General features: G+C 50.0%; 2 protein-coding genes across 6 annotated transcripts in view; both read left to right on the top strand.

Annotated features, from left to right (window-relative positions):
• The window catches only part of ARHGEF6 (Rac/Cdc42 guanine nucleotide exchange factor 6), a 370252-nt gene that overhangs the window by 308348 nt on the left and 47694 nt on the right, over window positions 1-14210 (top strand). The window lies entirely within an intron of this gene.
• ZMYM3 (zinc finger MYM-type containing 3) overlaps window positions 10560-14210 on the top strand; it is a 29980-nt gene continuing 26329 nt past the window's right edge. Inside the window, exon 1 of one of the 5 annotated variants that reach the window (XM_081848280.1) lies at window positions 10560-10735. The gene's annotated coding sequence lies outside the window, so the exon portion shown is untranslated. Of the gene's footprint in view, window positions 10779-11232; window positions 11412-11595; window positions 11732-14210 lie in introns of those variants that run through there. The other 4 variants (XM_081848283.1, XM_081848284.1, XM_081848281.1 and 1 more) reach the window with 4 other exon arrangements.

Raw genomic sequence — 14210 nt, 5'->3', positions numbered from 1 at the left:
TCAAATTAATAAAATTTGATTTATTAGGATAAACTTCCTGAAAGCAAGAGCTGTTTGGCAGTGGAACAGACTCTCATGAGAGGTGATGGACTCTCCTTCTTTGGAGTTTTTAAAGCAGAGGTTGAATGGCCTTGGATGCTTTAGCTGAGATTCCTGCAATGCTGGGGGTTGGACTAGATGACCCTTGGGTCCCTTCCAACTCTAAGATTCTATGGTTCTAATAATATACTCACCATCATCTTTGTATGTGTGTAACGAAAGGTAGCAACCGACCTACTATCAAAATAACCGCTTCACTTCTCCGAATCGGTTCCTAAGGCAAGAATGTCCTGTGTGTTGTTGTTTAGTCATTTAGTCGTGTCCGACTCTTCGTGACCCCATGGACCAGAGCACGCCAGGCACTCCTGTCTTCCACTGCCTCCCACAGTTTGGTCAGGCTCATGTTTGTAGCTTCGAGAACACTACCCAACGATCTCGCCCTCTGTCGTCCCCTCCTTGTGCCCTCCATCTTTCCCAACATCAGGGTCTTTTCCAGGGAGTCTTCTCTTCTCATGAGGTGGCCAAAGTCTTGGAGCCTCAGCTTCAGGATCTGTCCTTCCAGTGAGCACTCAGGGCTGATTTCCTACCGAACGGATAGGTTTGATCTTCTTGCAGTCCATGGAACTCTCAAGAGTCTCCTCCAGCACCATAATCCAAAAGCATCAATTTTTCGGCGATCAGCCTTCTTTATGGTCCAGCTCGCACTTCCATACATCACTACTGGGAAAACCATAGCTTTTACTATATGGACCTTTGTTGGCAAGGTGATGTCTCTGCTTTTTAAGATGCTGTCTAGGTTTGTCATTGCTTTTCTCCCAAGAAGCAGGCGTCTTTTAATTTCGTGACTGCTGTCACCATCTGCAGTGATCATGGAGCCCAAGAAAGTAAAATCTCTCACTGCCTCCATTTCTTCCCCTTCTATTTGCCAGGAGGTGATGGGCCCAGTGGCCATGATCTTCATTTTTTTGATGTTGAGCTTCAGACCATATTTTGCGCTCTCCTCTTTCACCCTCAATAAAAGGTTCTTTAATTCCTCCTCACTTTCTGCCATCAAGGTTGTGTCATCTGCATATCTGAGGTTGTTGATATTTCTTCTGGCAATCTTAATTCCGGCTAGGGATTCATCCAGCCCAGCCTTTCGCATGATGAATTCTGCATATAAGTTAAATAAGCAGGGACACAATATACAGCCTTGTCGTACTCCTTTTCCAATTTTGAACCAATCAGTTGTTCCATATCCAGATTGTCCTTTCTGGGTACCAAATCAGCTTCAGCAATGGCAGTTGCTTTGAGTGGGAGAGCCCAGAAGGGGTGCCCTCCTCTTGGCTCCCTTGCTTCAGCCCAGGATACATGTGTGCCAGTCTGACATGTGTTTCCCTCCCTCAGTAGCCAAAAATGCCACCCCTTTTCCAAAGGGCCCCAGACTAAATTCCTGCCAGGGAAATGGAACATTTTGCCTTCTGCTGACTTGCAGACTCTGCTGGGACCTAATTTATTGCACGGTTCACCCCTCATTTACACCCCACAACAAACCTGTGTCAGGCTGAAAGGCAGTGACTGGCTGGCCTAAGGTCACCCAGTCAGCTTCATGGCTGAGTTGGGATTTGAACCCTGATCTCCCAGGTCCTAGTCTAACACTCTAACCTTGTGGTTCTCAAACTTCTTTTCTTGACTGCATCAACAGATGTATAGTGTCTAGATCAAGGGAAGTAATAGTACCACTCTATTCTACCTTGGTGTCATGAACTGGCAGGACAGTGGGAAGAGGATCCTGGTGAGGGGTGTAACCGTGACTGGGACCCACTGGGGCAAGCTGGGGATGGGAATGGAGAAGTTGGGGTCATGGGAAGTACACACAGGGTGAAGGAGATGGGGGTCATTGTACAGGGACCAGAAGATCAGGACCCTTCATCATAGCCAGAGAGGCCCGTCTCCACAATCAAAGCGGGCTCTGAGACACAGGGAGCAGTGGGAGGTTATGCTCTGGGAGGCTGAGGCAGGCAAGAGCCCATAGCCCAGGTGGGCTTTCCTCAGCTATAGTAGGCTCAGAACAGGTGAGGGTCACCTACCTCATCCAGCCCAGATGCTGCAATCAACATGCAAGGTATAAAAGGGAAGTGGAGCTGAGGTTCTGGGTCTGCTCCGCTGCTGATGTTGATGGACCTTGGCTTGGATGCTCCAGGACCTCTACAGCGCTGTGCTTTGGGTTTGACTCTGGACTGCGTTTCCCGACTGCTGGACTTTGGACTTCGCTTACGTGGATTGACCCTCAGACTGTGTTTCCTGACTGTTAAACTTTGGACTTTACACACTGTACATGCCAGCGGGACTTGCTGCCAGGTAGGTTGAGGGTACAGGACATTTGGTCAGACCACACCTGGAATACTGTGTCAAGCTCTGGGCACCACAATTTAAGGATGTTGACAAGCTGGAATGTGTGCAGAGGAGGGCAACCAAGATGATTGTGGGTCTGGAAACCAATCCTTATGAGGAACAGTTGAGGGAGCTGGGCATGTTTAGCCTGGAAAAGAGACAGCAGATAGGATAGCCATCTTCAAATATCTAAAAGAATGTCACATGGAAGATGGAGCAAACTTATTTTCTCCTGTTCCATAGAGTATGACCCGAACCAATGGCTTCAAGTTACAAGAACAATTCTGACTAAACACCAGGAAGAATTTTTTGACAATAAGAACTGTTTGACAGTGGAACGTACTTCCCTAGGAGGTGGGGGACTCTCCTTCATTGGAACTTTTAAAGCAGAGGTAGGGTGGACATCTGTCATGGATCCTTGAGCTGAGATTCCTGCATTGCAGGGGGCTGGACTGGATGACGTTTGGAGTCCCTTCCAACCCAAAAATTTTGTGCTTCTCCTGCCACACCAGTGTGGCGCCCCACAGCTCTAACCACTACACCACACTGGCTCTCAAATAGGATACAGATTAAAACTAAGTCAGTCTAATGCAGGGGTCAGCAAACTTTTCCAGCAGGGGGCCAGTCCATTGTCCCTCAGACCTTGTGGGGGGCCGGACTATATTTTGAAAATAATAATGAACAAATTCCTATGCCCCACAAATAACCCAGAGATGCATTTTAAATAAAAGCACACATTCTACTCATGTAAAAACACACTGTATGCGGGCCGGATTGAGAAGGCAATTGGGCTGGATTTGGCCCCCGGGCCTTAGTTTGCCTTCTTGTTGTTTACTCGTTTAGTTGTGTCCGACTCTTCGTGACCCCATGGACCAGAGCATGCCAGGCACTCCTGTCTTCCACTGCCTCCCGCAGTTTGGTCAAACTCAGGCTGGTAGCTTCGAGAACACTGTCCAACCATCTCGTCCTCTGTCATCCCCTTCTCCTTGTGCCCTCCATCTTTCCCAACATCAGGGTCTTTTCCAGGGAGTCTTCTCTTCTCATGAGGTGGCCAAAGTCTTGGAGCCTCAGCTTCAGGATCTGTCCTTCCATTGAGCACTCAGGGCTGATTTCTTTCAGAATGGATAGATTTGATCTTCTTGCAGTCCATGGGACTCTCAAGAGTCACCTCCAGCACCATTAGTTTGCCTACCCATGGTCTAATGAACTTTCCCAGCCTGCTCTGGTAATGTTGGGGATTGAACCTGGGACCTTCTGCATGCAAAGCACATGCTCTACTGCCCAGCTATGGCTCTACTCGCACCCACTTCCTGCTTCACAACCTTGTGATGCTGGGGAATCTCTTATTGGACCCAAAGGCTGCATTCTTTTCTGGGCAGCCTTCCAAGGGCCACATGCCAGTGGCAGGCAGGGTCAGAGGTAAACATGAGTGGAGCCATGAGTTATTGTTATTTTCTTCTGAACAGGATGGTTTTTATTTACCCAACTCTCTGGTCTTCTGTTATGACAAGCCAAAAGCATTATTAGCATCAATGACACCCTCCAGTCAGGCCAAGACATGCAGGGTGTGAAGCAGGGGCCATAGAGGAGTGTGGCCTGGGAAGAGGTCCAAGGGTCATAGAGCGAGGCCTGAATGGCCACATTTGGCCCCTGGACCTCCTCACTCATGGCCTCCTTTATCCTATTTAACTGATCCCATCCTTGTAAATGATGCTCCTACTTTCCCAGCCTCCCCCATCTCACTCACCCACCCTCTAGGCATCACACAACAGTACAGGTGGTCTGTTTGGGAACATCCAGGGAGATATTGCTGCTTGCAGGTGCAGCTTCCAAAATGCGGCACCATCAAGGGCCACACATAGTAAAATGCCCCTCCATGGGTCTCTTCCATGCATTGGGCCTTCATTCCCATTGTTGTCAGGAATGTTATTACAACACCATGACAAGCAATTGCTATTCTACTTTTTTCACTGGTTTCCCCCTCACTTTCCTTACTGCAAAAAGCTAAGGAGTTTGAAAATGGTTATTGAAGCAGGTTTGTTGCGCTGAAGTGTCTGATCCATTTCAACTGTGCGATGTGACTTTCCACGTATGCCACTGAACCCCAAGTGAAAAACAGAATCATTCTGGAAGTGCCCGGGGTGGGGTGGGGTGGGGGTTGGCCACTACAGTGCCAGGACTCTGTTTATTGCAGGTATGTTAAATTTCCCCCAGGCCTCTTGAGAACCCCCTCTCCCCTCCCCCGGCAACCGTTTTAGCAGAGCCGTGGGCTTGCCAGAGCTCTAACAAGGCCTCACTGCAATTCAAAAGGCAGTTTGCGTAGCTCTGGAATGTTGCCGCCAAGAATCCACAGTGCCATTTTTCCATGTTTGTTGCAGCATTTCCCCACATCTGTGCATCTGTGCATGCTGCAACCAGGAGCCTGCTCCCTTTCCAGTGTGCGTTGGAGGCTGGTGGTTGAAAACAAACCTCTCCGGAGAAAGCAGCAGCAGGAAATGCACGCCTGGAGGCCATCGCAACAGGAGGCAGGAGAGGCCCCAGCAAGGAGAAAACCTGGAAGCAGAGGGGAGGGGTGTTGAGGAATGCATGGGAGGCGGGGGTGGAGGTGGGGGGTAGAGACAGCCATTGTGGAGCTTTCAGTTCTGCGTGCTTGTGGCATTTCTCCTCTCTCCTTCTCCCCGCTGCAGCCCCTTGAGGATAGGTAGCATGCCTCTCTCATGTATCCTGCACCCAGAATCGTGAAAGCTGCAGCAGGGAGCAAGAGGCACACTTCTGGAGGGTGTGTGTGGAGGTGAAGCTCCTGCTGATGAAAAATGATGTGCACGTGCAAGTGATTTGTGTTGTGTGCACCCTTGGTCTGGCTGCTGCTGCTGCTGTTTAAACAGAGGCAGGATTCTGTTGCAAGCAAGAGTTGGCCCTTAGCCATGTGGTCCTTCCTACACCAGGAAAAGGAGTCTTCCCAGCTCTGCGGAGACACCTTGAACCCTCTGGCGTGCCACGTTCGAAACAATTCTGTCCTCCACAGCGTCATAACATCCTCTGGAGCGGCTGCCAAGTCCTTTCGGCAGCCAAATCTCATCTGGCTTGTGTGCATGAGATAGCTTGGAAATGGGTGTAGCCAACTTGGAGAGCAGGACTCCCACCCATTACCTTAGACTGGTCCTGTTAAAGGGTGCGTGAATGCCAGTCAGTCTGCCCAAAGAGTCATACAGGGATGTCCAGCAGGGCCCCTGCAGGGTGCTCTCTTAAGGTACCTGATTCTCATGAGAACGGAACAGAGCAGCAGGCACCAAGAGCTGTAAAAAAAATGGGGCAGATAGCAAGCTGCAGAGAGGTGGGTTTTGAACTCTGAACTTGCAATAAATCCTTTTGGTACTTACATCTGCTGAGCAACCGATGCACATTATTTATCAGCTGCACATTGCAAAAGCATATTGCATCCAATTTCTATGCATATGGGGTGCTGGCGAGGCCTTGTGGGACCTGCTCATGTTTGCGCTCCAACCCCGGGGCCCCCTCCCAATAAGCTGAGGGTGCCTCTTAAGACACCCAGCCTTGACAGGCAATTGTGAATTGTGGGAGAAGACTTATCAGTCAAGCAAGCTGTTGCAGAAGGAAGCATATTTGGCTTTTGCCTCATATGTCGAGTAAGCAGCACAGGTTGAAAACAACCAAAGCAGCAGTGATTGAAAGAAATCTGTCAAAAGCGAAAGCCAAACTCCTGCGCAGCCCAGGTCTATGGTACAAGTAAGATGGTTGCATACCTTACCTCAGAAGGCCTTACAAACAACCCTGTATTACATATGAACTGCTGAGATAATAGTGGCATAGAATCACAGAATTGTAGAGTTGGAAGGGACCACGGGGGTCATCCAGTCCAACCCCCTGGAATGCGGGCATCTTTTGCCCAAAGTGTTGCAAGAGTCTCCCCTAACATGGTGCCCTCCACATGTTTTGGATGATAACTCCTCCTAGTCCCAGCCACTTCTGGTCCAAAACCTCTGGAGGGCAGCAGGTTGGCAAAGTCTGTTGCCAACAGGCAACAGAAGCAAGTCCAAGGGGGCTTAATCCTAGTGTGTATAGGATTGCAGACTTTTGCTGTGCTACCAATGCTTTCATCTAGTTCATGGGTAGGCAAACTAAGGCCCAGGGGCCGGATCTGGCCCAATCGCCTTCTCAATCCGGCCCGCGGACGGTCCAGAAATCAGCATGTTTTTACATGAGTAGAATGTTCCCTTTTATTTAAAATGCACCTCTGGGTTATTTGTGGGGCATAGGAATTCGTTCTCCCACCCCCCCCAAAAATATAGTCTGCCCCCCACAAGGTCTGAGGGACAGTGGACCGGCCCCCCGCTGAAAAAGTTTGCTGACCCCTGTTGGTGTCAATGCAAATATGCAGCAGTGTGGTGCAGTGGTTAGAGTGCGGGACTAGAACCTGGGAGGCCAGGGTTCAAATCCCCAATCAGCCACGAAACCCACTGGATGACCTTGGGCCAGTCAGTATCCCTCAGCCTAACCTACCTCACAGGGTTGTTGTGAAGGTAAAATAGACTGGGGGAGAAGTGTATATGCCACCTTGAGAAAAAGTGAGATATAGAAGTGTAATAATAAAATAAAGTAAAATAACAGTTTAATCGCAGATTAAGTTTCCAGGATGGACTCACCCATTCCCTTCTGCAAAGAAGGTTGAAAGCATTGTGAGGACACCAGAAACGATCAGAGGCATATCATGAGCCACAGCTCAGTGGCAGAAGATCTGCTTTGCATGCGGAAGGTCCCATATTTAATCCTTGGCATCTCCGAGTAAGACGGGAAACGTCCCTGTCAGTCAGTTTAGACAATACTGAGCTAAATAGATCAATGGCTGTAGAAAGTTTGGCTGGGTCTTAAAGTAAGGGTCACTGGAAGAACAAAGCATCTGTTGGGAAGACAGTAAGGCAATGCAGTTTTCTCCATCTTGAAAATATACATTACAGTAATTACAACAGGGCCATATATTGGCATTGAACAGGCAGCAGCTTTAGAACGAACAAAAAAAGGAGGGGTATTAAAAATTTGCAATTATATCCTGTCTTTTGTGCAAGAAGCTTAATGTGGCACTATAGTTCTCTCCCCCCTGCCCTCCCCACTTTTACTCTCACAACAATGCTGTAACTTAGGTTAGTTTGAGATAAGGTGACTGGCCCAAGGTCACTCATTACAGAATAAAGATCTGAAAACGAATTTTCCCAGGCCCTAGAACCAAAACTCTTAACTACTACCTCTCTCTTCCAAAGTACAGCTAAGTTGCAGAATTTCAGGTGGTGTGATCCTACGGGACTTGACATCGTTCCGCAGGGCCTGCAAGATAGAGCTGTTCCGCCTGGCCTTCGGTCTGGGCCTGTAGGTTACCTCTTTGCCCTTTTATCAGCTCATGTGGGATCAGCATGGACAGCTGGCCCTGATGAATACTTGAGGTTCCCGACCCCTAAGGTTGTAATTCGTGGGCAGGCATTTAATTTTATCCTGATTCTAATTTTTAATCAATTGTTTGATTGTGTTTTAATGTATTTGATATTTGATGTTAGCTGCCCTGAGCCTGGTCTTGGCCGGGGAGTGCGGGGTATAAATAAAAATTTACTTACTTACTACTTGCTTACTTACTTAAATGAGAGGAAAAAAATACAAAACGAACAACCAGTGCTTATACACGTACAAGTTACCAATTGCTGTTATGTGAAATTATTAATACATAGGCAGTGGGTTTAACTGCAGATTGGAAAGCTAGCGGTAATACTCGTAGTTATTAGACAAGCATGAAAATGGCTGCACACTTCTTGTATATGACCACAGCCAAATAGAAACTGATGAGGAATGTCAGGGAGCATCCATCACTTTTACCGTTCTTCCCCAAGGAAAAGGACCTCAATTGAGTCTCTTTTTTTAAAGAGAGAGAGAGAGAGATTCCTGTGTATAACTAGGGTCAACGGGCTGTGTGTGGCTTCCTTTCCTACTGTCCTGACGGGTTGTGCCTGCTCTTGGAAAAGTGATGGGGCTGGGCTTGGGGGGGGGGGTCGGAGTTCCTAGCCAGAAGTCCCACGGTATCATGTCAGTGAGACAGCCTTAGATAGCTTCAGCTATCATTTAAAGTCAAAACAAAAAAAAATTCCTTCCAGTAGCACCTTAAAGACCAACTAAGTCAGTTCTTGGTATGAGCTTTCGTGTGCATGCACACTTCTTCAGATACACTGAAGTGTGCATGCACACGAAAGCTCATACCAAGAACTGACTTAGTTGGTCTTTAAGGTGCTACTGGAAGGAATTTTTTTTGTTTTGACTATGGCAGACCAACACGGCTACCTATCTGTAACTATCATTTAAAGTGTACAGCTTCTCCCAAAGAATATTGGGAACTGTAGTGTGTCAAGGCTGCTGGGCTTTGTAGCTCTTTGCACGGTTGCTTGCAGCTCCTAGGATTGTTTTTTTTTGGGGGGGGAGCAAAGGTGCTTTAAAGGTGTGGTGTGTATGCAGCCTTCCTAATTGTTCACTTCACTCCTCTCCTGCTGGGTGGGTGCATGGCTGGTGCTAGGAAGGTGCCTGCACCTACCTCGCAATTGCCCAGTGTTGTTGTGGGTGGGGGCACACACTTTCCTAGCAGGCCAGTGCTCTAAAGCAGGCAACACCAGTCAGGGCTGGATATTCAGCTGACCTGACCAAGTGAGGTAGTTACCATGGCATTAAGGACACCCACCCCACCACAAGGGAGACCTACAGTGTAAAATTAAGAAGGCAGAGAGGCAGCCGTGTCCTTTTCCCACTTAACTGATGTGAATGATCCACACGAGTGCCCCTTGCATCTATAGGGCTTTGTTGAGCAATGGAATTCAGAACTTAAGGGGTGTTCACTGTAAACACGACTAGGGGCATTTTAACAGACACTAAAATTGGCTCTTGCCCCCACCAGCTGCATTGCCTGCACCCATAATTCAAATGCACCGCCTTTGTTTGGTTTGGGCTGGAAATGCACAACCTACAGTGAGGGGGGAAAGTATTTGATCCCCTGCTAAATTCGCCCGCTAGCCCTCTGATGACCAGTCCATAATTATGAAATTATGACCAGTCTATAATTTTAATGGTAGGTTTATTGTAGCTGGGAGAGACAGGGTTTTGCCAACAAGTACTAAACCATCTTTTGCAAAGGGATCAAATACTTATTTGACTCATTATAATGCACATCAACCTCTGACTTTTGTCTTCTGGTTTCTGGGGGTTTACCTGTTGTTATTCCGTCTCTCACAGCTACAATGAACCTACCATTAAAATTATGGACAGGTCATTTCATCGTCAGAGGGCAAAGGGGCAAATTTAGCAGGGGAGCAAATACTTTTTCCCTTCACTGAGCTTAGAGCTCCTTGCAGGGAAAGGTGGGGCACAATAAATGCATAAATAAATGCACAAATAAATGAATTAATAGTCTCACTTTTCTGGAAAACATCATATCTCAAGGAGTGTGTGTGGACAATTCCTTGGGGGAGTCGTGGGTGGCAGAATACGATTGATATAAGAGACAAACCCCAGATGCAGGAGGTATGGGATTGAGATGAGACTTTTGAGGGGAGAGAGGCTTTTGTGGCCGAGAGGGAAATGGGGTGTGGGTTTTTTGTGTGTATGTTTTTGCACGTCTCTATCCTGGTATGTGAAGCGGGGCCGGATTTCTCAGGACCGTGAGGTGGGGGGAAGTGGGTGTCAAAAATATACGCAAAGCAGAGCATTTTCCGAAGGGGCACGGACCGAATGCGCGTGGGGCACCCGTGGGGAAGAGGTAAGGATAACGCGGAGTTGGGGCTCCTGTCTTTTTGTTCCGTGGAAAGGGGGACCTGGTCTTGCTAGGTGCGCCCTCCCCTACACATCTGGGGTTGTTAGAGGGGGCATTTATGCAGGGGAGAAATATTGTGAACTTGGGGGTCCTGGATCGTTCCTTTGGGTGGGTGGGTGGTGGGGGTGGGCGTCTGGCTCCGCAGTGTTCCACCATGGGGCAGGGACCACCCCCACGAGGGGAAATAAGAGGAACCTCCAGCGGAGGGCGCTCACAGATAGGGTCCGGATGGGGGGCGTTGCAAGGGGGCGGGCCCTTCCCTAAGGCGGGCGGGAGGATAAAGGTGGAGGGGTCCTCTGGCGCCGGCTCCCCAGCACCCGTCCCTCCCTCCGTCCGTCCCGGAGGCGGTGCCCGTGCCTGCCCCACCCTGGACGCGCGCTCGCTCTCTCCGTCACTCGCCTCCCCGGGAGACGCTGCGGCGGGGCTGCTGGTGGCGAACGGGGAGCCGCGCAACCTGCGGGAGAAGAGGTGAGGGGGCGCCGGAGGACCCCGGAGGTGTTTTATGCGGCGGGTAGGAAGAAGGAAGAGGAGATTCAACAGGGGCAGCCCCACTTTCATGTGCGTGTGTCTTGTGGGGTGGGGTGGGGGGTGGCGGTGCTTGGGGAGGGGGCGATTTCTTTCCTCGCGACCCCTCCTTGGATTTCGGAGGTAACCGTTGTGCTTGTTGTCGTTGCTCGAGATAGGGGAGGCCGGAGGGACCCCTTCCCGTACCTTCCCTCCCCGAACCCCCAACCCGCACCAACCCCCGGCGCCGCTCCGCGTTTCTGCCGTTCCGCGTTTTCCATCTCGCCCCCCCACTCCGGGCAGCCGTGTAACTCCGCGCCGGGTTTTGCGCGCCGCCGGGCCGGTCTCGCGAGCCCGGAGCCCCGCGCGGCCAATCGGGGCGCGGGGCCCGAGCGCCGGCGGCCAATCGGGGCGCCGCCCTGGCTCGCGCCGCGGCCAATCGCAGGCCTCCCCGGACCGCCCCCCCTCGCTCGGGCTGCGGCGCGCTGAGGGCTCCGAGCGGCGCCTCCATTTAAAGGGGCCGCAGCAGCCACCCGAGCCTTGGGCGGGCTCCGAGTTAAAGGCAGGGCTGGCGGGCAGAGACAGGGAGGGGAGCTCGGGGAGGCCGGCGGCGAAGCTCGGGTCGGGAAAGCTGCGGCAGGTGAGGGGGCGCCGGGCGGGGCGTGGGGGAGGGGGCGGCCATCGTGGGCTGGGGGAGGGGCGGCGGCGCGGGACCTCGTGACAAGGGGCGGGGCCTGGCTTGGTTAGGGGGGCCCGAACCCGCACTGGTGGGCGGGGCCTGTAGCGATTGGGCCGCGTCACGGGGTGGGATCCTGCAGGTACTTGCTGTTCAAGGGAAGGAGCCAGGCCAAGTCTCACCTGGAGCCCTTGGCGGGGAAGGGAAAGCGAGGGAAGAGGGCTCTAAAAGGAGGCGGGCCTGGGATTGGCCAGGCCTGCAGTGGTGAGGTCAGGATCCTGCAGGTACTTGCTGGGCAAAGGGGAGGAGGTTGTGGTCGAAGCTGGTGGCAATCCTGGCCAAGTGTCACCAGGGGTGGGTGGGAGGGTAGCCTAAGATCTGTGCAACAAGGCAGGTCCGGGATGCACCAGAAGGGTGGGATTCTGCGGGCACTTGCTCAAGGAGAGGAGCTTACTTGTGGGTAAGGCCATCAGGTTGCAGCAGCAGGCCGAGATGTGCTTGGCATGCCACTAGAGTGTGCAGGGAAATGCAGCGGTGTTATGCTTGTTAGGCTGCCTCTGAAGATGGGTTGGAAACTTCAGCTGGTGCAAAATTTGGCAGTGACACGAGAACGGGCCTTTTGTGTGGTGGCTCCCTGATTATGGAATGCTCCCCCCAGGAAAACTCGCCTGGTGCCTTCCTTACATATCTTTAGGTGCCAGGCAAAAGTGCTCCTCTTCTCCCAAGCTTTTGGCTAATTAAACAATCTATGGCTTTTAAAATGTGTTTGTTGGAAGGGGTATTGGTTTTCTTTATTTTATTGTGCATTTTGTGTTGTCATTTTTTATTTTATGTTGTGATAAGCTATGTGATCTTTGGATGAAGGGCAGTACACAAATTTAATAAATAGTGATAATAATCATGAGGGATTCTGCAGGTACTTGCCTTGCAAGGAGAGTTCTACCGTTAGCAGGGATGGGCTACAAGCTCAGTTCAGAGAATTGTAGACTTTGAGGTAGTTTTGTAGGCCACAGGGTACCCCTTTTCCTGTCTAAGTCAACATTGGGGAATCTGTGCCCCTCCAAATGTTGTTGACTGCAACTTCCATGAGCCCCTGACAGCATATCCAGTGGTCAGGGACTTGTAGTCAAAAAATATCTGAGGAGTCATGTTGGCAACCTCAATTGTAGGCCCACCTATCTTAGCCTATTGCTCAAATTGGGGAAACCCTGGTCAGATCTCACCTGATACTTAGAGGACAGGATAGTGGTTTGCCCTGGGATGTATTTACACTAGGGAATATTCATGTCTTTGCTGTGAAGGGGAGGAGCAAAACCCCTGAACTGGGACCAGTTCAAGCTATAGTAGCTGATTGGCTTAAACCAAGGTACCTGGAAAGGACCATAGATTGCAGGTTTGGGTGTTGGACTGTACTAGGAGAAAAGATCCTGTATGCACTTGTAGAAAACAGAGGCAGTAATTGGATTGAGCTGCACCAAGTCTGAAGGAGAGAGAATGGCTTAGAAGGTTTGGGGGGCAGCGGGGGGGGGGATCTTGGAGGTCTGAGCTGGGACAAGGCAAGCATGACTAAGTTGTACTTGTGGAGGGAGGGGAGCTGGTCTGCAGAAAGGCAGATTTGGTTTGAGCTTGGAAGACATCAAATAGCATGCAGATATTTGCAGAGGAAAGGGGGAGTGATGGCTTGAACTGGACTAGTTTTTGTTTTGTCTAACATCAAACGCTGGATTGTACTGAGGAGTGACCAAGGCTTGTGGGAGGTGTATGTCCCACAGCCCTTATCCTTGGGAAGAGCTTTTTTCAGTAGACAACATGTTTAGGTTTTGAGTAACCAAGGAAGGAATCCAACATGAAATTGTTGAAGATTAAAGAGCAAATGGCTTCTGCTCTGCTAGCTGTTTTTATCCTACCACTGAAATACTGCTGCTTTGAACTTCTCTGAGATGCCTGTCTGAGGGAGAGCAGTTATTTTGAGTTCTTATGACCAGGATGCAATCTAAACATTAAAAAGATGAGTTGCTTCCCTAAAACCCAGGGTTCTTGTTCTGGTGCAGATTCTCTACAGCTTCCAACCCATTGGGTTTAATCCTGGCTCTGTGTGTAGGTTCACCAGCCAAATAGGAAACCTGTAGAATGTGTGGCTTGGTTATTGCATTTGGTCTTTTGTCCTCCCCACTGCCCCTCCAACTAAATGATTGGCAGCACCTGGCTTGATGTCAGCATTCAGAGTCCCAATGACTGAATATTAAATTGGACTGTTGATTGGATTGGACCAAGGAACCTCTGCACCCTGCATTCTGATGCGGGTTCAAAGCTAACGAAAGGCAAGAACTGTACATTAACACCCATTCTCTGCTCCAGTGTTGGGATGGGACTTTTGTAATATTAGCTGTTCTACTTGATTTGGAGAATTAAACTGTGGCATGGAAAGGTTCCAAAGGAGTTGCAGACAGAGGGAGGGGAGGTTTTGCTTGTGATGTATGCAGAAATAAGAAGCGTGGAAAAGCTGTTACCGGTATATGTCCCCATGGGGGGAAGTAGTAGAGACTTGTGTTATAAGCCCATAGAGTGGGCTAGAAGACTGTGGTGGGTCCCTTCCTGACAGGGGATAGAGCAAACTGTGTGTGTGTGTGTGTGTGTGTGTGTGTGTGTGTGTACCTTTGTGTAGAGCAATTATTAAGAGACATACATTTTCTCAAAGGATGGAATCTTGTTCCTAGGAGGTTTAAAAAGACTTGAGACCACTGAATGCAGAGTTTCAGAAAA

The sequence above is a fragment of the Podarcis erhardii genome (genome assembly GCF_964252035.2).
Source record: "Podarcis erhardii genome assembly, chromosome: Z".
Lineage (NCBI taxonomy): Eukaryota > Metazoa > Chordata > Lepidosauria > Squamata > Lacertidae > Podarcis > Podarcis erhardii.
This window is presented reverse-complemented; position numbering and strand designations above follow the sequence as displayed.